Source organism: Pan troglodytes, chromosome 4, assembly GCF_028858775.2.
Source record: "Pan troglodytes isolate AG18354 chromosome 4, NHGRI_mPanTro3-v2.0_pri, whole genome shotgun sequence".
NCBI lineage: Eukaryota > Metazoa > Chordata > Mammalia > Primates > Hominidae > Pan > Pan troglodytes.
Genome location: NC_072402.2, coordinates 62660336 through 62688165, shown reverse-complemented (window position 1 = coordinate 62688165; position 27830 = coordinate 62660336). Strand labels below are relative to the sequence as shown.

The 27830-nt window shown below is 35.9% G+C and overlaps 1 long non-coding RNA gene across 1 annotated transcript; it reads left to right on the top strand.

Annotated features, from left to right (window-relative positions):
* Positions 1–806: 806 nt before the first annotated feature.
* Positions 807–27830, top strand: LOC129143974 (uncharacterized). Its single transcript, XR_008547999.2, has 3 exons — positions 807–889; positions 2687–2778; positions 27784–27830. It is a non-coding gene; the product is annotated as an uncharacterized LOC129143974 (long non-coding RNA).

The window sequence follows — 27830 nt, the reverse complement described above, 5'->3', positions numbered from 1 at the left end:
TCTGAATCTTCGATATTGTACTTCTGCATTCAGTAAGAATATTATTTGAATGAATATTGCAAAAGCGCTATAGCAATTGAGTGAGTCTGCTGAGATAGAACAAGTCAAGCAAAGCAGATGTATTACTTTATTACTTACAGATAGGCAGCAAGGATAAATTGAAGCCAGGCATCTGTGGCAAGCTGGTCTCCCAAGGCTCTGGAGATTGCCCAGGGCGGACAGAGTCTCGTGTGCATGTGCCCATGTTGTACCGCAGCTGAGAGACCTTGAAAGAAATCTGCCCTGGGTGTATCTCTTGAGCTCCACCTGGCTCACTAAGCTCAGGCATTGCAGAATATCTACATTCTAGGAGGAATAAGGACATAGCCTAGATTGTTTCTGACATTTCTTCATTATTTTAGGATGTTGCAGTCTCCGTATATTCTGCCTAAAAAATTCAAGCAAGAAGGGGAAGAGCTGGGCTGTCCAAGGCTATCCGGAGACTTGTTCTCCTGCAAATACAAATATCTCACCCAAAATATTAACTATTAAAATAACAAATCGTGTGTTTTCTGCTATTGAATGACAAAAATGTTTAAAAATATCATTTTTATCCATGTTGTAGAAGCCAGCAACTTTAGACAGCTAAGGCTACAACTATTTTATTTTATTATTTTATATATTATTAAATATTATTTACCTGTGTGATCATTCTTTTTTTTTTTTCTGTGTTTTATTTTATTTTCAGTGACAGAGTCTTGCTTTGTTGTCCAGGCTGCTCTCCACCAACTGGCCTCAAGCAATCTTCTCACCTCAACTTCCCAAAGTGCTGGGATTACAGGCATGAGTGACTATGCTGGCACAAGCTTACGGCAATTTGAGACTAAGGCTTAGAGTCCATTTAATAAAGGTAAATAGATAAGCTTTTTATCACCCACAAATATATAGAAAATAGCTAATTACCAAGTTTAGCCTTTTATTGATGTATTTTTAATTTAGCCTTCCATTTATAAATATTTATCAGCATCATGAAACTATTCAATTAATAGAAAATATCCTGTTTTAATGTGGTTTTCTAAAATCCTCATATTATTTCTAAATCATGATTGTATTATGGTCTCCAGAGCATACACTCCTGTTGTTAAAAAAAGAGAGACAAAATTTATTTTAAACAACAAAAACATCTTTAATGTGTTTGAGCTGCTTTTCCATGAGACCAACTTCCTACTGATCAAGCAAGAGAAACTGCAATAAGATTTTATGCTACCAGAAAGTATAAAGTATTTAACAGTTTTTTTTTTATATTGAGATGAATGTAATTATATTATAATATCATTATTGTGCCATTATGGGAAATTCAGGGTTTTTCCTTTGGAATTTATAAGATCTAGAAGAAACACATGGAATATTAATTCATTGAACACAGCAAAGATTTATGGTTGAGATCTATATTTGGTAAGAAAAAGGAGTGAATTCTGTTTCTATTTTCTATTCAGTTTTAATTTACTTTGACATATTTTATTTCTGTGATAAAATGCCAAATTTTTCTTTTTGACAGTAGCTAACATTGGATGATGGGTCACTTTCTATATTAGATATTTTTGTATGAATTTGTGTGACTTTATCATTCCTTTTTATTTAGAATAAGGATTTTAAGGAGCAATAATAAAATATAAAACAAGATTATTTAAAAAGATCAATTATAAATGATATGATAAAATTCATGTCATTCAAAGTATACTTTAAATGCTGGAACTGCAAAATTCATATGTTAAAGTTAAGAGGAAAGAGGAGAAAGAAGTTAATTTTTATTAATAAAATATATTTTATATTACCTAAGTTTTCATTTAACAGCAAATTAGAAACATATTTCCAAGGTAACAAATGTACTTATAAAGCATTAGTTTTAATGGATCTGTGATGAAGAAATACAATTTATTTAATCTTGTTCTTAGGACACACAGGAGACACATACCTTAATCTTCCATAAGGATAAAATCTCTGCAGTTCTAGTGAAAACTCATAATCCTTATATAAGCTTCCTAAAACTCATCTTCCTGATATTGAAAATAGTGATATAATTCTTGTTATAATTTATTGAGTATTGGATACAAATGCTTTCATTCAATGTATTTAATAAGTATTGCCTTCCCATTTTACCAATGAAAAAATTAAAACAATATATTCCTTAATTAGCAAGTCAAGGTAAGAATTCTAAGGAAAGTATGTTGAACACTGTATCCTGTATAATGAACCATTCTGTTATTAGTATCACTAGATTTTGGACAGATTGTACCAATAAAATTCAAATAGTCAAAAGAGAGTGTCTAAGAAGTTATACTTATGGAAAAATTCTCCATATACTGCCCCTAACATGGTGATGCATTAGGTGATACTAATCTTTCTGATACGTTGACATGACCACAGGTATTTCCCCAGGACACTGACTCACACCATTACCTTTGTAGGAGTCTGATTTTAATTTACTAATTCCCAAGTTAGTCTACAATTGTACAGAAAAGTCAAAAGACGATTTTCTCAATGAGTAGCTTATGTGGGTCCCTTGACATATTATACAGTTAGGAATTAGTTGGCTAGGATGAAAGCTGTTTTGAAAAATGTTTTTTTTTTTTTTTTGAAAAAAAAAGATGTCAACTTGTCCTGATATTGTCCTGGCACCCCTTAATAATTTATATTCTTTATTTAGTGATCTAGACTCATGTAGTTCATCAGAACATAGGAGAAAGGAAAAGTCATTTCAACTCCAGAAGGTGACCTGGATCCTATCTAGCACCTCAGGTAATATCATTCAGCTGATGCTAGTATTTGGTGATCCCTTTACTGTTTTCAGAAAGGAAGAGAAGAACACTACCAACAACTTTCTAACTGTAAAACTGAGAGTGCTCCATTCAATATTTGAAACCACTCCTCATAGTAGTAGTCTTTGAGAAAATTAAACTACAAGCCATTTTCTAGTGCATGCAATTGGCCTGGCTCAGAAATCTATAGATTTCTCTGTTTCTAGAAACTAACTAAGCACAGTCTACCTTGGAGCAGTTGAGTACAGTTTATAGGCTACAGGAGCAGTGCCTAATAATAAATTTTATAGGTTGAAAATTTCTTCCTTTTTTTTTTTCTTTTCTAATGATTTGGAAGAATCTTTCAATGTACCCTTCAATGAGTAAGATTTTTTCCTTGGACCATTACCCAACGAGCTCCTAAGTTATCATGATATGGGCTTACTTTTTCTCATGTATTTAATATTGCATGTTCATATGAGACTTAGATATCAGAATTATTTAACATATGCATGGGCTGTCAAGGAAAAAAAAGATAGTCACTCTCATTTCTGCCAACTTCAGGGATATTTAAACACGTAATCCTCCTATATGATTTCTGCTCTTTTTAGGGATATTTAAACACATAATCTTCCTATATGATTTTTGCTCTTTTTGTTTTTCTCCTATGTAAAAAATTGGCAAGTCGATCATTTATCATTTTGGAAACCTAAATGCTGAGAATGGCAGTGGATCCAATGGTATCTTCTCTGTAAAGTTGAGGAATGCGAGAATTGCTTTTTTACCTGCCATTCTTCTCATCACAATTAATATTAAATAGTAAAATCTTATTCTTTTCATCACAGTTAATATTAAATAGTAAAATCTTCTAACTTATGTAAAGAATGGGATACTAGAAGATGGTAAAATGTACAATCTTGAAGTGACGCACCAAATTGTACTTCTCTCTCACCTATATTTGGAACTAAAAAATAATACTGGTGTATCTGTAGATCAGATCATCCAAAAATGTCTTGAGTGTTCATAAAATGTGGAATGAACTATATACTGAGAATAAACACCAAAAGGAATTTACTACTTTTTTTTTCCTGGTAAATCTGTTCTTTAGAATAGATGCTTACTCAAGAAAAAACGAAGGAGTAAAAGACTAAATCACTCGAGGCAGATGTTTGATGAATTAGATACACTCAGTTGAGAAATCTAGACCAAGGGTTGTCATCAACCAGCCAGGTAACAAATTGAGGGGCAGAGAGGGATCCATCTTCATGGAAATAAATGGCAGGAATGGGGGATAAACATTTCTGCTACTAACAGTAGAGGAGAAAACTCTGGAGGGAACTTTATCCATATGTCTTGCCACATTGATCATTTTTTAGTGCCTCTTTGGGGTGCTTATATCATCTAGATCTGCCATTTGATACCTGTGAGACTAGAAATTGATTAATTTCTACATATGTAAAATGGTCACTGTAATAGAAACTACCCTATGCATTTGTTATAAGAACTAAATTAGATAATTCATGTCCAGTCCTCATCATAGTGCCTGACACATGATAAACACTCAATATATAATAGGACAAAACAATGTCTGTATCGTATGCCATATGATCCCATATGTAATAAAAACTGGATGATATTTGATTACTTCTGTGCCAAATTTAGCTCTTGCCTTGTGCCTTAACTTACCTATATATATGGCTGGCCTGGGAGGATAAAGGATTGAGAAGAATTAGGTGAATGACATTCTTGACTCTTGGTATTTATGGCTCTGTAGTTTCTAGCAAAAAAAAAAAAAAAAAAAAAAAAAATCTACTCTTGGCCAAAAGGAAAATTGCTGTAAGAATATGGGGTCACTCAGAATATCAAAGGGACACTGAGGCACCAGGTAGCTCCTGAAGACTCAGAAATAGGGATTCATCTATAGCTGAAATGAAGAAACAAATGACAGCCATTTTTCCCCTCTCTGGTCTCTGTATTTCTCAGCCCTTGAGAGAGAATCCATTTGATTGTGTTTGAGTCATTCATTGGTCCTAGGTAAATTAAAAGCAATACATAGCCACCATGGTGACCCTTTACTAGTCAAAGACCAATTAAAATTTCAGGTCAGATGGTCTAATGGAGAGCTTCTTTCCTGAACCTCTACCAACATATTGCTTTTAGATTAAATAACACTTTCAATAATAAGATTCCATTTATTTTTTCCAGGATAAAAAGCTTCAATTGAACAGCACATTGTACCCTTCATAGTTTATATTTATGGAATGAAGAATTCCCTTCTATCCTGACAGCCTAGACTTAGCCAACCTTGTAATAACTTCAATAGAAGGAATTAACATCCCCTTCAGGGGCAATATTACAATTATGTCTATTTCTACATACGGTTACCTAGCCCATTGTAACCGTATGTTTGATTGATTGATGGATGGATTTATTTATTTAGTTAGTTAGTTAGTGAATTATTGGAATATTGTGTGCATTGGAGTACAAGGGAGATATCAGGGGATTTGGGGGCTGGATAAAATTGATAACCATTTATTATTATGAGTCCTAACTGTGGCTTTGCTATTTCTTAGAATATATTTGGCCTCAAGAGATTCCTCATTTTACTTTATTGGTCTTTGATTTTAAAAAAATTTGGGGGTACCCTGAACAGTAGCATATTTAACACTTTCCTAAAGTGTTTTTAATTAATTTATTGGCTAATAACTAGAGTTATATTGGAGACACAAGATGTGTTTTTCTAATATTAAGTAGGTAAATAACACATTTGAGTTTTCTTGCTTTGGCTTTTAATTCAAAATCCCTTTGGAATAAATATAGCAATATTATTTTCCAAACTGGTACTTTAGTGAGTAAAGTAGCATTTTCATTGTCATACTGATAAAAGGAAATAATGAAATAATCTGTACATTAAACTCCTGTGACACTAGTTTACCTATGTAACATATCTGTATGTGTACCCCTGAACCTAAAATAAAAGTTTAAAAAAACTACATAATTTTAGTTAGATTTCTACAGATCTTTTGTGTCTTAAAGTCATTCCAATCTTATGTGTATACTGAAAAATTTAATATTTCTTTTCAGACAAAACATTTAGGGTACTTTAAAATCTCTTTATCATACTCAATTAAAAACTATGTCCAAAGTGTCAGAATCCTTATCAAATGCTGAATAGTGTACAGGGAACGGAATTTCCACGTATCTAAAAGCTTGTCAAGCAGTAAATTACTCTAAGCATCTATTAATATATGAAACAAAATACTTTTGTTGTAATTCTATTTTCTTACTATTTCAGTTTTAAAGTTGGTTTACCTTTCCACTCACTTGTGGATATCCTTGTTTAAATCTCTGATGAAATAAAAACATTTATTGAAATAAATGTTTACCTTTAACATTTTTTGTCTTTATATTAACTCAAGTTGAGACATAATTGCCATATTCTAAATGTCCACTAAAAAGCTTAAAAATGCAATAGATTAAAATGTAAATATTTTCTTTGGTACTTGTGATGCAAAAATATGAGTCTTTGAATTGCCCCACTGTTCAGGGCAAAGCAATGTCTGTACCACATCCAATATGATCTCACATGTACTAGAAACTGGAGAGTTTAAAAGCCCTTCTATTCTTTCCCTTTCAGTAACTGCCTTTACCCTTCGAGATCACACTTTCATGTGCCAGACCCCGTGGAGCTGTGTTAACATTAACACGATCCCCCTGACAGAAAATCAGATCAATTGTAAGCCAGTTCTTTCCTGAAGTAAACAGCTTTAGGGGCTGACTGGAAACCCATTTGACAAAATAAATATATATTTTGTGTGTATATATATATATATATATATATAGTAATATATATTTGTATATATTACCCTACCTCATTTATCTCTCATATCTGTTATTTTTTAAATAACATAAAGGAACTCAAGTCTTAATTTAATTGTGAATGTAAAAAAAAAAAGAGCTTTCACTTCACAGAATTAAAGTCTACCTAAGGTTGGATTTAAAGAAGACAGAAAGGCATTGATGTTTGCTGTATGAGTCCTCTCCTTTCTTTTCATCAGTTCTGTGATGTCGATAGTCTGCCATTCGTGTTTCATTCACGAATCATGTTTACAAGCATTGAACAAATATGCATTTTTATAAATGTTATCTGTGAAACCACACTTTACGTGTTTTATCTCCTTTTCCACCACAGCAACCCCATGAAAAAGGCATGAGTCCAGTTTCATGGGGGGAAGCTAAGGCATGGGGACATTTAGAAATTTCTTCCAGGATAAGCAACTACTTAATGGAGTAACCCGAATTTTAACTTTGGCCTATTTAACTACAAAATCAGTATCCTTTCAGTTTCCTGCCTCAGCAGTTGGCTATTTCAGTAGGAATGCATATGTGTGTTCTGACAATAATCGCCAATAATGTGTGTACTAGTTAGGAGTAGTCTGAGCAGTGTCTAAATTTAAAATAAAATCTAATTTTTCTCATCAGATGAAAAAAGCTATATTGTTACACAGTCGAGTAATAGGTCATAATAACACTCTATATTTTGTAGAACTTTACAGTGTGCAAGGCGCTTTCTCATCAGTTATTTGTTTCTCAAAACAAAGCTGGGTATAATTATTATATGAATTCCCAAAGCAAATGATGACCAGTAAGACAGGGTAGTTTAAAGAGAAGGAACAGGCTGGGTGTTACAACTCACACCTGTAATACTAGTACTCTGAGAGGCCGGGTGGGTGGATTTCTTGAGCCCAGGAGTTCAAGACTAGCCTGGGCAATATGGCAAAACTCCATCTCTACAAAAAATACACAAATTTGCCAGGCGTGTTGGCATATACATGTAGTGCCAGCTACTCAAGAGGCTGAGAAATGGGAGGATTGCTTGAGCACAGGAGGTCGAGGCTGCAGTGAGCCATGATCAGACCATTGCACTCCAGCCTGAGCAACAGAGCAACATTCTATCTCAAAAAGAGATGGAACAGGGCTAGAGGTTTAAAAAATTATTATATGGTCCAAAGCAAGTGAAAAATATTATTATAGTTAACAAAGGAATTTAAAGAGCACAAATTTTGTGTTCTAAAACCTGTTCCCCTTGCCATCTGGACAAGAATATAGTGCAAGAATACCTTAGTCCTCACCTCAAACAGCCCCAATTCCTTCATTTTTAAATTGAAGGATAGTGACTTCAGAGGTTCCTAATAGCATTCAACCTCTATTTTAGCAGAGATATCTGTCGGGCTAGTTAACTTTACCCAAAAATTTAGATTTTATGCTCTCTAGAAGTCTAAATCTATTCCTCAAGTTTCTGCAAAAGCTGGCCTTTTACCCCCAGTCTTGTATTCTCATGGGCATCAGCTGGCCACAAGCTCCTCTTTGTCTGTGCTGTATCAAATAAAATAAAATGGTAAATTTTATTGCCAGGAACAAAATTAAGAGTAAAAGATGAACACACATAAGCATAGCAGGTTCTACTGAAGATGCGGGAGTGGAAAGGAAGAATCCCATAGTGCATTACACAAAAAGTCACCTTTCGGAATAGTCATGTTGAACCTCACATCACCCTACAGCACTGATTTTTTCCTTCATCCATCTACACCTAGCCTTCCTTCTGTGTATTAGTCAGTACAGGCTGCCATAAAAGATACTGCAGACTAGTGGCTTAAACAACAGAAATTTATTTTCTCATAATTATTCAAATTAGAAGCCAAAAATGAAGTGCCAGCATGGTTTTTTTCTGGTGAATCTTTTCTTCCTGACTAGCAGACAGGTGCCTTTTCACTGTGTCATCAAAAGGCCTTTCCAGACAGGTGCCTTTTCACTGTGTCATCCATCAAAAGGCCTTTCCTCTGTACATAGGCAGAGACAGAACTCTCTGTTGTCTCTTCTTTTTTCCAATTGGTTTGATGTCCTGTTGGGTTAAGGTTCCACATTTATGAGCTCATTTAACCTTATTTACCTCCTTAAAGGCCCTATTTCCAAATATAGTCACATAAAAGGTTGGGACTTCAACATATAAATTAGGGTGGAGGGGCACAATTCAGTCTGTAACTCTTCGTTATTCTAATTTCTCTCTCCATTTCCTTCTTTTTCCTTTCTTGCTGTAACTCTCACTCTCACACTGCACTTTGACACCCCAATATTTTCTTCCCAACATTCTCCAGCTTATAATTCTGAACTTGCATTCCAAGTTCTCAACTGGTGGGTAAGAAATGGAAAGGAGGGAAACAGAAGGAAAGATAGATAGCCTTCCATTGTTAGTTACCACTTTCTTTGTAGAGTATAAATCAATATACAGTAAGTAGTATTTTTTTCTGTTGCATCAACTCTTTAAAGTATAAAACAGCATTATAATTAAATTTCCCAATTGAAGCACACAAGTATTATTGCCAGAACACTCTCATTTTCTAAGGTTTGATGGCACCATGAGAGAAGAGTATAAGCATTGTGAATTCTCAGAGCAGTACTATAAATATGCAAAGCATAGCAGTCTAGACATCACTGGTACAGTGGCCAAATATTATGAATGCACATTTAAGTGAACCAGACTGAATTTTTTCATTGGATTTCATTTTAATTTTGCAATTATCCCAGTGCCTAGCAGAGGAACAGGCACATAGTAGGTACTAAAACAACAATTGTGGAATGAATTCATTTTCTCACTTAAAGCGTGATTCTAATCCCTGAAGGTATGCATTCATTATATTGTGGTAAATTGTATGTTTTAAAAAATTAAGGTTTATATATAGTTATACATTACATATGATCTGAAAAATGCATTGTTAGGCAATTTCATCTTTGTGGGAACATGATACAGTGTACTTACATAAACCTAGCTGGTTGAGCCTATGTTGCTCCTAGGTACATACCTGTACAACATATTCCATACAGAGCACTATAGGCAATTGTAATACAATGGTATTTGTGTATCTAAACACAGAAAAGGTACCATGAAAATATGGTAAAAAGATTTAAAATGCTACACCTTAATACGGTACTTATCATGAATGGAGCTTGCAAAACAAAGTTACTCTGGGCAAGTCAGTGAGTGAGGAGCAAATGAATGTGAAGACCTCGGACATTACTGTACACTCTTGTAGATCCATTAAACACTGTATACTTAGGCTACACTAAATTTATCTTTTAAATGTTTATTAATAAATTAACCTTAGCTTACTGTAATTTTTTTACCTTATAAACTTTTAAATTTTTTTAACTTTTTGACTCTTGTTATAACAGCTTAAAACAAACACATTGTACAGATGTACAAAAGTATTTTCTTTGTATCCTTAGTCTATAAGCTTTTTACTATTTTTTAAATTTTAAATTTATCTTTTAGTTTTTAAACACTTTTGTTAAGAACTAAGACACATACATACATTATCCTAGCCAATACAGGGTCAGGATCATCAACATCACTGTCTTCTACCTCCACATCTCATGCCACTGGAAGGGGTGTGGGGGCAATAACATGCGTGGAGCTGTCATCTCCTGTGAGAACAGTGCTTTCTTCAGGAACATCTCCTGAAGGATCTGCCTAAAGTTGTTTTACAGCTAACTTTTTTTTTTTAATATGAAGGAGTATACTCCAAAATAATAATGAAAAGTTCACAATAGTAAATATGTAAACCATAAAAGCCATTTTTTATCAAATATTATGTACTGTATATACTTGCATGTGCTATACGGCTAGAGGCAAAGTAGGTTTGTTTACACCAGCATTATCACAAACATGTCACAAAAAGATCTTACAATGTCTACAACATCGTATTGTTAGGAATTTTTCAGCTCCATTATGTTCTCATGGAACTACCATCATGTATCATTGACCGAGACATCATTATGTGGCTTTTGACTGTGTATGTGTATGTGTATGTATGTATGTGTATGTGTATGTATATGTATGTATGTGTATGTATGTATGTGTATGTATGTGTATGTATGTGTGTGTATGTATGTGTATGTATATGTGTGTGTATACATATATACATACTATACATATATATGTATATATATTGTATGTGTGTGTGTATGTATATATGGTGGCTGTAGCCTGCTGTCTTACCTTCAAACAGGCCTTCTGGTAAAATACATGTTAATGCTTTGTTGACAGGCCACAGTATAAATTAGAGGAATTATGGCTCAAAGGAAAGGAATCTACCTGCACTTTCCTTTGTGGAAGATCTGCACCTTGCAAGGGTGTCGACAGCTCTTTGTCCCCACCTGGGCCTAACTTCAAATATTAGTTGGTGCTTTTCTTTCTGAATTGCATCCAGCTGAGTAGATGGCAAGCCCACAGTTCTCTCTAAAGTGAGTCAGGATTTAGTAAAGCAGTTGGGTTACCCTCTGGCACAAAGAACAACAACACAGCTGAGGATTGATGTTATTTAACAGCCAGCAAGAAAATTTCCAAGCATTCCTTCCATGTGATACCTGGAGAACAAGCTAGCAAATATTGAGTTCAGGTTTGTTTACTCTTGATATAATTTCACTTTTCTGTTTAAGCAAAAAACTTGAAAGACATTTTTTTAAAAGTCTCACACTGCTTCTGGGACATCAAAACATTATTTCTAAAGAGGGACTGGGTGATTTAATTATATGTTTTTCAGAAAATGTTGGAAATTTTTTTTCAAGTAATATATTTCAGTGATGTGAATTTAATTGCTATATTCACTGGACTACTGGGCCTCTAAATGCAAAATGTGCCTATATTTGTACATGTTTTAATCTAATTTTCAGAAGCTATATCTGAATAGGCATGATGAAAATGTGGAGTTTTTACAGTTAGTTAAGATACATCCTGACTATATCTGATGCATTTCTGCTTTAAATAGGAAATTAAAAAGTTAATTAGATGCTTAATAGTCTGTCATTGGTGGGCAGTTGGAACCAGGAATATAGCATCACTAGGTATCTCCAGCCCTGTAACCAGGGATCCTAAGGATTTTAGCAGGAGGACATCCCTTTGCAGAGGAAAGCCCCTTAATCTCATAGTTCATTTGTGCAGCTTCTAAAATCCTCTTGCTCAAATGGGGCGCTGTGAAGTTTGGTGGTTTAAGTAAAGGATGGAGGTTGCCTCTGGAGATATCAGCATGGAGAAATGTAGGACACCAGTCACAGACATTTGTACTTCAGTTGCAGATTCTCCAGTACTAAGTAGCAGAGAAACAGATTAGAAATATTCCTAGGCTGTAAAAGTGCAGTGGTTAAGAGAGCAGGCTCTGGTGTCTGAACCAGGCTTGGATTCAGACAAGATCTCCCAGACTCTAGCTGGACATTCTTGATAGTTTATTTCATCTATAGAAGCCTCAGTTTTTTTATTTGTAAAATGGGGTAAAACAGGGCCAATAATACCCAATCCATAGCAGGTTGCAATGCCTACATAATTTAGATAATTGATGATAAGCACAGTGCCTGCGCTAAGTGCTCTATAAATGTGAGTAGTATAATAGGCATGGGGCCTGGATTTGGTGATATCATACAGCTGTGGGTCACAATGCTGCCTGCACATTAGAATCACCGAGGGAACTTTTAAGACATGCCAATGCCCAGGTCTACTCCCGGATATTAATTCAATTTAAAGCTCCCCAGGTGATTCTAATGTGCAGGCAAGGTTGAGCCCCACTGCTATAGTCCCTCAGATTTTCAAATCTGTCAGGGCTTTTAGTAATCAGCTAAACCAATGCCCACATTTTACAGCTGGGGATGAAGACCAGCATAGTGTAATAATGATTTGTCTAGGATCATTTTTAGTAAGTGGCAGAGGTGGTGCTGGAACAGGAGCTTACTGATTCCTAGCCCAGAGCACTTTCTTCTCTACTAAATAAATCAAAACCTGGCATATTTTCTATGATTGTTTTAGAGATTTTGTAATTTATTAAGTTAACTAGTAATGAGATTTAGTGTCAAGGTGGTTAAAAGAGTCTGGTTAGCATACCATGCTCCTCTGATATGACAGTATTCCTAGAGCTTTATTTATGGTACTCCTCTTATTTGGCAACCCTAAGATAAAAGAGAAAATAAATGATTTTACTAGAAAAAGGGGCTGTGTACATGATCTTAAATGCTGTGTTATTCTTTGAGGTTGATCCCAGCACAACGAAGCAAAACCACTTCTCTGTTGTGCCCAACTTTCTTAGGTACAAGCTACAGGTAGCTGATGGGCATAAACTGATCTCCAAAAAGCTGGAGGACTGGAGAGTAGTTTCAAGGCTGTGGATTTCCAAGTGTTCCTCCTTCCCTTCCTGCTGTTGCCCTAGTTACACAGCTGCTGGAACAGCACCACTAATTAGGTGATGTCCCTTGTTCCCCACCATCTGGATGTCACGGCCCAGTCCCAGCCCAAGTCTCCCTTGTGACTCTCCTTCCTGGCATTGTGTACCATGCTCTCAATCCCTGCAAAGTGCTCTGTGATCCTGCCCACACTGGAGCTCATTGTGGGATTCAGTGGTTAAGCAGGTGGCACAAGGGAAAGTGCCAAGGTCCTAGTCCAGAAAAGACTCTGAAGTGTCAAGTAACCAAGATAAGAACAGCGAAGCTGAAGTTAAGTCTTGTGTCACTAAATTTAGATATCTTCTCAGGAAGCAGTAACAATTCAATTGTTTTACTAAATTCTCAAAATGTGTGAAGCTTGCAAATATATTTCTGAAATCAGAGAGTTTACACAGTATTTGGATATGCCTTACTGTATATATTACAAAATATTAATTCTGTCTGTTTTTCTTACATTTGTAATTTAGAATGTTATTTTCAAGCCTTTCTGTATCTTTTCTAAATCCAAATTTCTTAATTTTTTGATGGAGTCTTCACTACTTCTAGTCTAAATGTGTGTGCATATTTAACTAAACCAAGACAACATGTATTCTAATGTTTATATTTCAAGAAGATTCATAGTTATTTAAGAGGTCTTGATAGGAATTGAAAACACATTGGATTTTTACATGTGATACAAAGTTAAGGTTTACTTAATAATTTGTATAAACCATTACTCTTAAAGAGATTGAACTGTATCTAGGCTAAAATTCCCAGATTCATCCTCCTTCTGCCAAATGTTATTAGCAGCAAGTTAAAAGTGGGCCTGCTGTCACTGTGACCCCAGCTGACCTCTTAATTTCTTGAGTTCAAGTCCAATTAACCTCTACGAAGAGGCACAACTGTTCTAACCAGACAGGTCAATAGAATCCAATAGTAATCATTTCATCTTCTGCCTTGTCAAAGGGTGGCCCTCCCACCTAACCCATTTCACACAAAGGTGGTCATTTATCACCGTTTAGAGAACTGTACTGAGCTGTGTCCTAGCCTTGCCTGAAGTACATTCATCAGTCGTTTGGACAGGAGCTGGGGCGTGCCTTGCTGTGGACGGGCCCAGCAGAAGGTGCTACTAGAAAACCTTCCTTGTCTGGACAACCTGTTGGTGCTCTTTGCAAAACGACACCCAAAGTTTGAACCCAGAAGGCAACTGAAACTGATTAATGGATATTTCCTTCAAGGAACGACTCCTCCCAATTCCTACCCCCATTAATCTATAAAGCCTTTCTTTCAGGAGAGGTTAGACATTATTATGATAATTTTTAAAAGACTTACTTTGAAAGTCATGGTGAAATAAGATATTCAAAAGCAATAGACATTTATAACCAAAGCTAGTTCCTAACTAGGCTGCTTTTGGAAAAGTGAGGGGTAGAGCTTTAACTGTGTAGTTAACATTTAAACCCATTTTCTAGACAATTCCTCACAAATTCTAGATGTTCATTATGATGTATCGATTTTTGGAAGTGGTTCTTTGAAATCTTTTTTTTTTTTTTTGGTCTGGAGAGGACTTGGTTTTACTCAAATGTTACTATACTTCAAAACTTTGGCTTATTAGAAATTGAATTCTAGAAAGAATCTAAAAACCAAATTATGTTAACATATTTTCAGTGTTTCCAATTAAATAAGATATGAGTGTGGAAACCTGATATTTTATTTATATTCCTATGGCAGGGCTATATACACAGGTATCTACTTATGCTTTATATTTTATCATTTAAATTAATGTGAAAATTAAGAAGAATTAACAAGAAACCAGTTATTGGGAGAATATATGTCTGCCTTGGCAGACGTTTAAAACTAACAAACACAATAATTCAATGTATTTTTTTTTACTTCTAAGTTGGATCTTTTGGGGCTCAGTGAGTTTATTTCTTTTCATAAAAAAACAAAAAATTACCAAGGTTCAAAGTCCATCAGCATCGCTAACATATTGAATATATCTTGCCCTTCATTTTCCTTCTGCTTCTTTTTTACATTCCACTTCTTCTCTTACCCCCAAAGAGTATTAACTGCAAGGCACAAGCAGGGATGTAAACTTGGTAGAATGAACAATTCCACTTCCAGACTAAGTCACTCTTCAAAGTAAGACCACTAAAGATATCATGGATCCTAAGTTATAAGGAATTGATCCCTTGCTTTCCAGATCAGCACTGTCCAGTAGAACTTTCTGTGAAGATGAAAGTGTTATATAACTCTGCTGTCTAATGCTGGAACCAATACACCCATATGTGCCTACTGAGCACTTGAAATGGATGAATGCTACTGAGGGATGGACACAGGGTACCTAGAATACCCTCAGTCTTCACTAGGTAGGACTTAGCAGGTTGATTCTTTCCTTGAAATTGGAAAAATGTCTTAGACTCTCAAATGTACAATTAATCTTAAAGTCTGTGTCTGCCTTTCTTTACATTCTCATTGAGTCTGTGGCTTTAAGTTGTATGGACAGTGACACATGCACGGAGAGGATACACTGATCTTCATGACCCATGAAAAAGACCTTTGTCTCAGCATGGGTAGTAACATAGCCATGTGGAAATTAGTGTTATCTGCAACAGGAGTTAAAATAGAAACTTCTATGTTGTCTTACCACCTTCCAGGTGGCTAGTCTCAAAGTGGTCTGAGGCTAGTCTTCATGGATTAACTCGTAAATGTACAGGAATTAGGTTATTTTTGACACACAAAAAAATGTTCCTCATATTTCATGCACATATTCCTTATGGTTAACCAAATGTCTTCTGCAAATAAGTTGACACTGGATATAAATATTTTAAGACATACAGAATTGACATAAGTAAAAATGTAGGCAGCTTTTGAATTACTGTTATGGAGATATGAAATATTGTTTCTGTGAATTAGCCAACTATCCTATGATTGTTCAAATGCATGAGACACAAAACAGCAGTGAAAAAAATCCCTCTAATTTAGTTGTTCAGTTTCCTACTGTCTTGTATTAAAAGCTACCTAATAGAATTTATAGTTGGAGAAACCTTTTAGGCAGCACTCTTTGTATTTTTTATTAAGTCCAAACCCAGAGAATCTACTTAATGTCAATTTTGTACAATGGTTATACTGCACATCATATTTTATTTTAAATCTGCAGGACATGATGATAAATTGATAATTGACCCCAAGGCCATTACAAATAAAGAGGCCCTGTTTTTCATTAGTACAGTAATACCTAGTCATAAGGGAAAGAAGACCAATGCTAATTTAGCCCTGAGAAGTGAGCAATCAAGAACTTGTGGTTTTAAAAACACACGTTTAAAGAAGGCAAATTTCTAGTTGTGAACAGTAAAAGAAAATTCAATTATAGGAACATGTGATTAGAAACATGCCAAGAGCAGTTTGTGTTGTGTGCTGATAAATAGAACATTCTTAACTGTGTTTACTTAAAAAAAAAAAAAGTCCAGCTGAGAAATAAACTAAATAATGTCAGTTAATAGAATTCCTGGTGGTATTTTTGTTTAGAGTATGTAAATGTAATTTTCTCCCCTTAACGTCCCCACCCTAGAAGCAGTTTTCAGAAAAGTTCATTCATGTGGAGACATCTGTTTAAACATGCTCCCCAGACCTATATGAACTTTATATCACCATATGTAGACTACCTGTCTTAGCTCTACTGGCTCTTGCTTCTCTAATAAATAAACAAAATTTGTTGTGAGGCTCTTGTTATAAGCAAAGATACCATGAAGAATGCAAAGTCTATAAAATATAGTCACTGATCTTGAGCATCCAAATATAAAGAAAATGAACACATCTAGAAGTTAATATTTTATAAATATAATAGCAGGTACTAATCAAGTATTCTGCCCACTCAAAAATATAGAGATAGCATTAATTTGTGAGAACTAAAAAGTCTATCAAGAAATATGTGGTGTTTAGAAATAGTCTTGAAGGATAAGCAGAATTTTAATTGATATGGTATTTGGGAGGTTTTGTTCTTCAAAGGACTCTATAAGGAATATAAAAAGACAACCCAAAGAATAGGGAAAAATATTTATAAAATCTCTATCTAATAAGGCTTGGTATCTCTAAAAGAATATATACAAATGACCAGCAAACACATACAAAGATGCTTATCATCTTAGTAATTTGGTAAATGCAAATCAAAACCACAATGAGGTACCACATCACACCTACTAGGATGGCTAAAATAAAAAATGCAGACAATGAAAAGCATTGGTGTGGATATGAGGAAATTGCTTCTGGAATACCAAATGGTGTAGCCACTTTGGAAAACAGCTTTTCAGTTCCTCGAGAAGTTAAAAATAGAGTAACATAGGACCCAGCATTTCACTCCTAAGCATATGCGCAAGAGAATTGAAAACATTTGCCCACACAAAAACTTGCACATAAATGTTTATATTAGCATTATTTAAAATATCCCCAAAGTAGAAATAACTCCAATGTCCATGAAGTGATGAATGGATAAACAAAATGTGCAATATCCACACGGTGAAATATTATTCAGCCATAAATAGAAATGAAGTACTGATACATGCTATAACAAGCATGAACCTTAAAAATGTTATGCTAAATGAAAGAAGCCAGACACAAAGGTCCTATGTTGTACGATCTCATTTATTTGAATGGTCTAGAGTTGAGAAATCCATAGAAACAGAAAGGGCCGGGTGTGGTGGCTTGCACCTGTAATCCCAGCACTTTGGGAGGCCAAGGTGGGCAGATCACTTGAGCCCAGGAGTTCAAGACCAGTCTGGGCGACAGGGAGAATCTGTCTCACCAAAAAATACAAAAATTAGCAAGGTGTGGTGTGCACCTGTGGTCCCAGCTACATGGGAGGCTGAGGTGGGAGGATCACTTGAACCTGGGAGGCGGGGTTTTCAGTGAGCCCAGATCATACCATTGTACTCCAGCCTGGGAGACAGTGAGACCCTGTCTCAAGAAATGAGAAAAAAAAAAAAAAAAAGAGACAGAAAGTAGATGTGTAGTTTCCAGAGACTAGGAGGAAGGAAAAGTGGGGCGTGACTGTAATGGTTACAGGGTTTCTTTTTGAGGTGATAAATATATTGTGGAATTAGATAGTGGTGATGGTTGCACAACTTTATGAATATGCTAATAACCACGTGTACATTTAAAAGGTTTAATTTTATGGTGTGTGAATTATATAGCAATTTAAAAAATAGGATACAAGAGGGCACATGGGTAAAGTGAGTGGATAGTATAAACAAAGGTGGGAAACTGTGAAGAGAACTAAGATATATTTGGAACAGGGTAAGTAATCTTGTTGATTGTAGTCTTGGATGGATATGCAGATAGATAGACAGACAGATAGAGATAAAATGGTAATGCTAAAATGTCAAATAATGGAAAGATCAGGGAGTGCTTCCACAGGACAGGCTAAAGAGTTTGGCATTTATTTGTTGATATTAAGCAGTCAAATTAATTTGGTAGTAGGGCTATTTTAATCTAAGTTGCAAGGAGAAAAAGCTGGAAGGAGCAAATCATCTATTCACAATAAACATCAGTTGCTCTGAAAGATAAAGTGTCACACTTCGTGGGTGAGGTAATGTGGGGAGAGGGTCAAGAGAGTGGGCTAAGTAGTCAGAAATGACTCAGAGAAACAGCTTCCCTGAGCCAAGAACTGCCCTCTGACCAGAAGAAAATGTCTCCTGGTCTCTATCATGGATACCAAATAAAACGAAGTCTATATCTTTTTAAAAGTATAAAAAGAGGAATTTTATCCTTTACTCCAGAAATGTTATTAGATGTCAATTACGATTCTTCTTGAGGTTTTGCTAATAATTTTAACAAAGCCTTTAAAATTTTTTTTAACAGAAAAACAAACTAATGAACAGTGAGGAAGTTTAGTCTTACTGAGAGTTAGGAATTTTGTTAAATTTTTAAAGGAACTAGAGGCTACAATAAATCTTAGAGTAGGCTGGGCACGGTGGCTCATGCCTGTAATCCCAGCACTTTGGGAGGCCGAGGCAGGTGGATCACGAGGTCAGGAGATCAAGACCATCCTGGCCAGCATGGTGAAACCCCATCTCTACTAAAAATACAAAAATTGGCCAGGTGTGGTGGCGCACGTCTGTAGTCCCAGCTACTCAGGCAGCTGAGGCAGGAGAATCACTTGAACACAGACGGAGGTTACAGTGAGCTGAGATCATGCCACTGCACTCCAGCCTGGGCGATAGAGCAAGACTCTGTCTCAAAAAAAAAAAAAAAAAAATCTGAGAGTAAGTGGAAAGCATCCATGGACAGGACTATTTCAATTCATGTGCTGGGTGGGCAATTTCCCCTTAATGATGAAAGGAATTAAGTTCATTTTATCTGTGGAAGACTTTAGAGGATATAGACAGAGCACAACCAAAGATAACTGATCATAGGGCACCATTGTCTCTTGCTGGGATCAATGGCCAGCTGGCACAGCAAATTGTCCTCTGATATCCAAGGTTGTCCACTACATATTGCAGAATTTCGATGGTCCTGAATATATTATCATTTATAAGAATTTGCATATAGAACAATGGACAATTAAGTTATAAATTTTTTGCACATATATTTCAGAAAAGAAAAAGGACAAGGAATGGAGCCTTTCCTGAGAATGTTTGCCCAGGAAAGCTAAGTTTGTATTAAAATATAGATAGGCAAATAGAAACAGAAAGTATTTTTGGTAAGTAGATTCCATGACAGGCAGAAGAAGGCAATGACTATATTTTAGGAGAAAAATGTTATAGAAAAAAATAAGTTTAAAAACATCTAACACATCAAGGAAAGAACTCAGTGTGTTATTGGATGAACACGAATGGTGAGGACCCTGCCTAAGTACCAGTGAAATTCCAGCATCTGCAGCAGTTGATTTGATATGGCAGAACACTGAGTGATTCCAGCAAGAGGCAATAGTGCCCTTTTATCAACTCAGGGGCAGTAAAAACGGAGAGGAAAGTTGAATTTAAGTGGAAGTTTGAGGAAATCATTAAATGTGGCTGATTCAGAAGTGTGGACAGCCTTGGATGTCAGAAAGAATATTTAAGATGATAAAGAGAGACAGCAAAGATGTGGGCCATGAAGAAAATGTTCATCCACAAAACAACTGCATGATTCTCTGCTAGGCTGACTAATAACAGGGTGGCAATATTAACAAAGAAAGAAAACTTTAGAAAGGAGACACTGATATAATTTATCCATTGATTCATCAAACACTTTCAGATATTCTTCTTTACCTTGTGCAGTTAGCCAAGCATCAACAATACAGTGATGGAAACAATAAAATCTCCGCTGTTCAGGGTCTCTGAGAGATTATCTGTCCTTGTAAACAATTGCAAATACAATATTATAAGCACAAAGCTGTGAGTAAGACAAAGTTGGTGAAGTAAAAATCAGAGAAATTGTCACTGAAAAGGGTCTATTCGAGATGGGATTTAAAAATTAATAGGAGGCCGGGCGCAGTGGCTCACGCCTGTAATCAAAGCACTTTGGGACGCCGAGGCGAATGGATCATAAGGTCAGGAGATCAAGAACATCCTGGCTAACACGGTGAAACCCCGTCTCTACTAAAGAATACAAAAAATTAGTCGGTCTTCGTGGCGGGCGGCTGTAGTCCCAGCTACTCAGAAGGCTAAGGCAGGAGAATGGTGTGAATCTGGGAGGCGGAGTTTGCAGTGAGCCGAGATCGCGCCACTGCACTCCAGCCTGGGCGACAGAGCGAGACTCCGTTTCAAAAAAAAAAAAAAAATAGGAGCTCACCATGCCAGAAATTAAAAAAAAAAAAAAAAAAAAAAAAAAAAAAAAAATTTAAAAGGCAACATAGCAGTGTTTGCAGCCATGAGGAAACCAAAATTAGGGAGTATTCTGAGTCATGTTGAAAAATTTGGTGACATTAGATCCAAGCATCCCAGTACCAACGAACTACTGGAGAGGAAGAAGATGAAGGAAGTTGCTGAAGATAATATGAACTTCAGATTTCGTTCCACAGGCAATGAGGGGCCAGTGAACGCTGTAGAGCTGGGGAATAACGGGATTATATTTACATTCTAGAAAGGTTAATTTTGTGGTAGAATCTGAGAGTGAAGGGGTGAGAAGGCTGCCTAGAATCTTGCTCTCTTCTGATGAGAGACTGAGATGATGAGGACCTCCTCGGGCTGGCTGAGGACATGGAGAAACAGAAACAGATTTTGGAGCTGTTTAAGAGGTTAAATCACCAGAAAGAAGCGATGTGATAGAGGGAGAAAGTGAGAGGGAATGGAAGCTATCAAGGAAGACTGGAAGGTTTCTGGTTTGTGTGACATGAAATGGAAGATATGAAAGACTGGAAGGGAAGCAGTTCTCAGGTGGAAGAGGGGCAGACAACAAATTCATGTTGGTATATGTTAAAAATGAGTTGCAAACAGCACTCTACTTTGAGCTCTAAAGGACATTTCCAGAGACATTGGCTGCTCTGCATCTTCAAGTTGATGAAGGAAGGGCAATTAGTCTATATTTTTCTCTGCATCCAAAGATGCAGTATGGGAATATGATTCCTTTAGTTTTTACCAGGGTCGGTAGTGCAATTTAATTGCTTTAGGGCCCTTCATCTTTTTTATTTACATGAGGAATATTTGGATTCCTGAACTAGTCTTGTACTTTTTTGTACCACTGATTGTTCTTTCGGTGGTGTTGTTAGAATTGAGCTAGTTATTTATAGTTCTCTGTTGAAAGAGCCCACAGGGAGGAGAGGTGAGCTGAGCATTTGAAATTCAGGATCTGGTTAATGTTGTCAGCTCAGTGGATTTGAGAATATTCACAGATAAGCAACTCAGAAGGATCATACTTGTATTGTAGGCCCTCAGGTATTCAGGAAATAGATCTTCTCTTGTGATTCAATAGCCATAATCCAAATTAAACATCTGGCTTTTCCAATGTGTATTTTTGAATGTATGTGTCATTTCTTCATAGACATATCAAGTCATTACTATGTGGTAAGATTTTATCCAGAAGATTCTCTTCCTTAAACCTTTATATATGACCCTTTTAAAGCATAAAATTGTTTTAGGTGTGAGTTTTTATTATGCAATACAAGGATACAGTCTTTAATTTTCTACCTTTAAGAAATTGATTTAAATTTACATTACGATGCAATTGATTGAAAAGGTGGAGGGACAAAGTCCTTAGGCCATGGATACCTGAGGGGACAATGAATCAGGGAAGACAACTGGAGTGAGAATAAGACTATAATCTCCCAAATATAAACTTTGTTTCTATCTCATTATTTCTATTATCTCTCAGTCTAAGTCTCCAGACTTTGCGTGTGTGTGTGTTTGTGCATAAAGAGTTTAGGAAATATAAAAATGCAGCAAGGTTAATGGGAAAAGGTCGAGAACAGGAGTTTCAAAATCCTGTTTCTGAAACTATAAACCCCTGAAACTGTCACAACCTGAATGTACACTCTTTGATGATTCTCTCACTGGACAGGATAGTGAACGGGTATACCAGAGGGAAACTGAAAGTGATGATTATGGGGATGATGATAAGTATCAATTGGATAGATGTATAAAATATAAGTCTGTAGGTATACTTTGTAATATCCACACATGTCTTTTGAGAAATCTAAAAGTAGAAATAACAGGGTGGCTCTTTTGGTATTAGATTTTTAAAAATAGATAATTTAATTGGATTTTAAAATTAACTATAAACATTGCAGACCCAAATGCCTTACAAATAATCTTTGGACCAAAAAGAAAGAAAAAGCAAGAAAGGAGAGAGGGATGGAGGGAGGGAGGAAGGGAGGGAGGGAAGGAGGGAAGGAAGGAAGGAAGGAAGGAGAAAAGCATAAAATAATTTATTATTTCATAAATAATGAATTTCTAAATAATTTATAAATATAATGTAAATATTTTATAAAATAATAAAAATGAAAAAGCCTGCAATCTAAAAAATAATAACAAATAAAAAGCTTGCAATAAAAAAATTAAAAAGCCTGCAATCAGTCTACTCATTAGAGTATAGCAAATAGTAATTGAATTAAAATTACTGATTTGTATTAAGAATCTGTTTATTGAGTCTGTCTACCTATATTTATTTCTGTCTTGTCTCCACTAACCTGTTGTTACTGAAATAAGTGTGAAATAAGCAAATACATGCACATTTACTATAGCAAACAGGCCGCCCACAATCTAATTAGACAAAACTCTGCCCATCTGCTCTGCATTATCATGGGGCCCGCTCAAATGGATGCTGTTTCATTACTAAAAGGCAGAGAGATGCAAATTGAATTGAGCTGGACTTCCTCTCAGACAGAGACCAGGGCATGAAGTCAAACCCTTGCTGTGATCTAACAAAGCACCACTGGGAAAAAGTGGGATGAGAGGGGATTTCTTTTTCTAAGGCCACATGTCTAGTACTTACTAGAGGCCATAAGGGAGTGTTCATCCTATTGTTTGGTACAAGGCTACATGAGTCACCACAATATAAACCTTGTTCACTATGCAAATTGTTGATTTTGGTACTTAGTCCCTTGTCACAGATGCCCTTTTATTAGCTATATGTCACGGCATGTTGAATTGGATTCAACATGAGTGAGACTATAACTAGTAGGACAGACATGATCGTTTGTTTCATAGAGTTTGCAATTTGCATTTAGTACTAAGGTGTATACAGAGATTAATTAAAATATATTGATGAAACTATTGTTCAAAGTAGGGTCCATGATATGCAGCAATGTGAACGCAGTTTTGGTGACATTCCTGACCAGTTTTAGACTGGTTTTGACAAATCTCTATTAATAGGGATAATTAATTGCTGATGTCTCCAAAAGATTTTAAAAACTCTTTGGCTTTAAAAATTTGTAAATTTAGAACAAGAAAAAAGCTAATATAGTGTATTAAAAGTTCTGCATTTTGATCTTGGAAATAGGCTTTGAAATGACATTTTTCTCCATATGATGAATTTGTGCCATTTTCTTCAGTAAAAGCTATTTTCCTGCACAAATGGATGCATTTTATCCTGGATTCCATTCATGCTTATTTTTTTAAAATGTTTATCTCTTTGTAGAAATGCACTCTAATAAGGATCCAGTCTTCCAAGCTTCAATAGGAGCAAAAAAATTAGATTTTATGTTAAATTTAAAGGTTTTTCCTGTAAGTATTTTTCCTGATAAAAGGTTACACTGTATCAAAAGAGAACTACATACAATTGGTAAAATCTTAAAAACTGGAGACATATGGTGACAGACTCAATGTTTCTTTTTGTACTTTCAGTGACAGGTGAGCCTGAAGTAGGGGGAGCAAAAGTTCCATGTCCCGAGTCTTCCCTATTGTACGCTATTCTCCACTCAGAGTTCATTCCCAGGTTGCCTCCAGATACTCAGACTTTCTTAGCCAATAAAGCCCATCCCTAGGCCCCTAGGGAAGAATCAGATGAACAGTTCTATCCTGCAGGAATAATTTTTGAGATTCAAAGTGTTTTGTTACACTTCTCTTCCATTTTGTACAGATTGGAGTCATCATTTCCAAATGGGGAAGAAATACCCTTTAGTGTTGAAACAGCAGACATTTGTGTCTCATGAGACTGTCCCAAACTCATAATAGACATCAATGAGTAATCATAAAAGCCCTGCTAACCTAGTACTCAGTGTACCTGTTGCTCTCATTACCCGGTGATAAAATGAAGACTCTTTGCTTTCCTTGCTCTGGCATCTGCAATACCTACCATGAATCTCAAATAGAAGTGGCTATTTGAACTCCACAGGAGTAAATCCATTGTACTGGCCTACAAGTTAAGAAGAGGAACATAGGCAGATGTTGTGGTAACTTTGCTATTTAGTTAGATTGAATAAAACACATACCAAATAGTGTTCAAATCCAACAATCCCTTTTGCTTACACAGCTTCCTTGGACTCAACTCCACCTTTTGTGAATCTCTATATTGTGGTATCTGTGACCTGAATACCTGTAGTTCCTATTGCTTTTTGAGTATCCCATTTGGCTGTTCCTTCCATTTATTAAAAAATGATCGGCCTGGCGCGGTGGCTCACGCCTGTAATCCCAGCACTTTGGGAGGCCGAGGCGGGCGGATCACGAGGTCAGGAGATCGAGACCATCCTGGCTAACACGGCGAAACCCCGTCTCTACAAAAAATTAGCCGGGCGTAGTGGCGTGTGCCTGTAGTCCCAGCTGCTCGGGAGAATGGCATGAACCCGGGCGGCGGAGCTTACAGTGAGCAGAGATTGCGCCACTGTACTCCAGCCTGGGCGACAGAGCCAGACTCCGTCTCAAAAAAAAAAAAAAAAAAAAGAATAAAAAGAAATGAACAGCCTGGGCTGTATGACTAATTTTCCCTTCAGTTGTTAATCTCACTATTCTTTGTTGTCACAGATGCGCAACACCCTCTTCACTTGTTCTAACATTCAGTTTTTTGTTCTTTTTTGTTGGTCATTGGTCATTATCATTTGCTTTTCTTTTTTTTTCTTTCATTCTTTTTCTCTTCTTTTCTTATTTTTAGAGACAAGGTCTCACTGTGTCACCCAAGCTGGAGTGCAGTAGCACGATCATGGCTCACTGCAGCCTTGACCTCCTGGGCTCAAGTGATCCTTCTACCTCAGCTTCCCAAGTAGCAGGAATTACAGGTGTGTGCCACCGTGGCCAGTTAATTTCTGTATTGACCTCCAGGACTCAAGTGATCAGCCCATCTTGGCCTCCCAAACTGCTGGGATTATAGGCATAAGCGACCGCAACCTGGCTACCTTTTTTCCTTTTTGTTGAGCAAGTAAATCTGCATTCCATTACTTTGCTTATACATAGCTCTACCTACTCATCTGACTAGACTTGTCTGTATAATGACAAATATATATATATTTTAAAGTTTCTCCACTAACTTTGTTTCCAGAATAAAGTTCACTGTCTCAGTCTTTCCTGCTGTGTCTATCTACTGTTGATCACTAGTCACTCTAACAACTTATGAAGCATTTAACTTTTGGCATGAAAAAAGCTGTGCTTTCGGTAAATTTTACACACGAAGTTATGTTTGTAAAGGTTTAGGTGTAAAATAAGTTTGGGGATGGACATTTCAGGAGAAATTGCAACCTTGCCACTGCCCCTGATATTGTAGGATTTAAGTTGCAGCCTCTGCTTCTGGGATCAGCTCTGGGCACAAGCAGGAAAAAGACAGCAGTGATAAATTTTTAGACAATACAGCAAACAATTTAACCTGATCCAACTCTTAACTAACTATTAAATCTTTACACCAAAATACTTATGGAGATAAAAATAATTAATAAAAAGTGATAAATCAGTTTGAATTATTGAAACCTTTAGATTACATTATTTTGATTTTGTTTCTAGCATATATTCAACTAATTTGTAGATAATACCTTTAATTCATTTTAATTATAAAGTAGCACATGAAGACTTTTGAATATATTGTTAACAGATATATAGCTTCTAATCTAGGGAATATTTGAACGAGAATTAGGATACGAGGAGAGATAGAAAAAATTCCTTCAGAGGTAGATGCCTGAGAGGAAGACACACATATTTGGTGCATAACTCATTTTATCTTTTGTGAAAGAATCTATGTAAGACAAGGAACTAAAACTCAAGTGTGTCAGGGGGCCAGGCCTGTGATATAAAGGCGTGAAATCAGCTGGTTGTTGGCAAGAAGTAGAGACTGGAAAACTGGAAAGCACGTGGCCTGCTATTCAGATCCACCTATTTGTGGTCATCTTATGGTATTTCAAAAGAAGCCAGAAAGCCAGATTAGCATGTGAAATCATTCATTATTCAAATTTCATTCAAATGTTTGAAAACCTGATAGGCCCCTCCCCCCCACCAAATATCTGTAGTCTCCATCATAGCCTGTGGGCTGCCAGTTTATAATCTCAAATATAAGCTTTATCAAACTTATTTCATATCTATTTGAACTATAATTCTCTGCTTCCAGTGAGGACTAGTCCATGTTAGTTTAGGTCCCTTTGAGGCTAGTATTTAATAAGGACTCAAAATACATTTGTTGAAAATACGCTGAGAATTGCCTATTACAGTATAATCACACCTTCCTCTTTATACTCTTATAGTACATTGGGCTAATGTAGCTGATTAGTAAAATGGGGTTTTAGACATACCCATTCTATGAACCCTAGTGAAACTAGTATATTTTTGATTATTAAAAATAAGTAGAAATTAAATTTGCTGTTGCAGCATATTGGTGATTAGAAATTCTTAATTTAATGCCATTGATAATTTTTATTTTTAGCAATGTAAATGGTGATTAAATGTTCTAAGATCAGCAATTTTTACTTTATGTTTTCCTTCTTATACAAATAAATCAGTTTATGCATTTATTTTCCACCAAAGTTTGTTATTTGGTTTTGCAGAGTTGAGTAACACAGAGGAATGCATGGTGTAGCACATGAAATCAAGACCTCTTAGAGCAATATTATGAAATCTGTTTTAGGGCCTGTAGTGCTCCCCAAGGCCATAGATTCTTGTGTCCGATCATTTCCTTGAATTGTTTTCAATTTGTTTAAAGTGTTCAAATTTGTACTTATTATCAATAACTTATTTAGATATTTGAGTGTGATGTGTTATAAAATTATTTTTTGGTTGCTGTTTATTTTTTGAAGGGAGACAGTTTGTGTAATCCTTATCTGTGTTAAATTTGCTGTGAAAGAATAAATCAGAGGGAATTATTTAATTATCAGGTTTTTAATTTGTATTTTTAGTGCATTATTTTAATGTCTGTATGAATCTCCTTTGTCCTCTTTTCATAGGTCTGCCCATGAAGTGGGCTGGCATCATTCTCCAGGGATTCATCAGG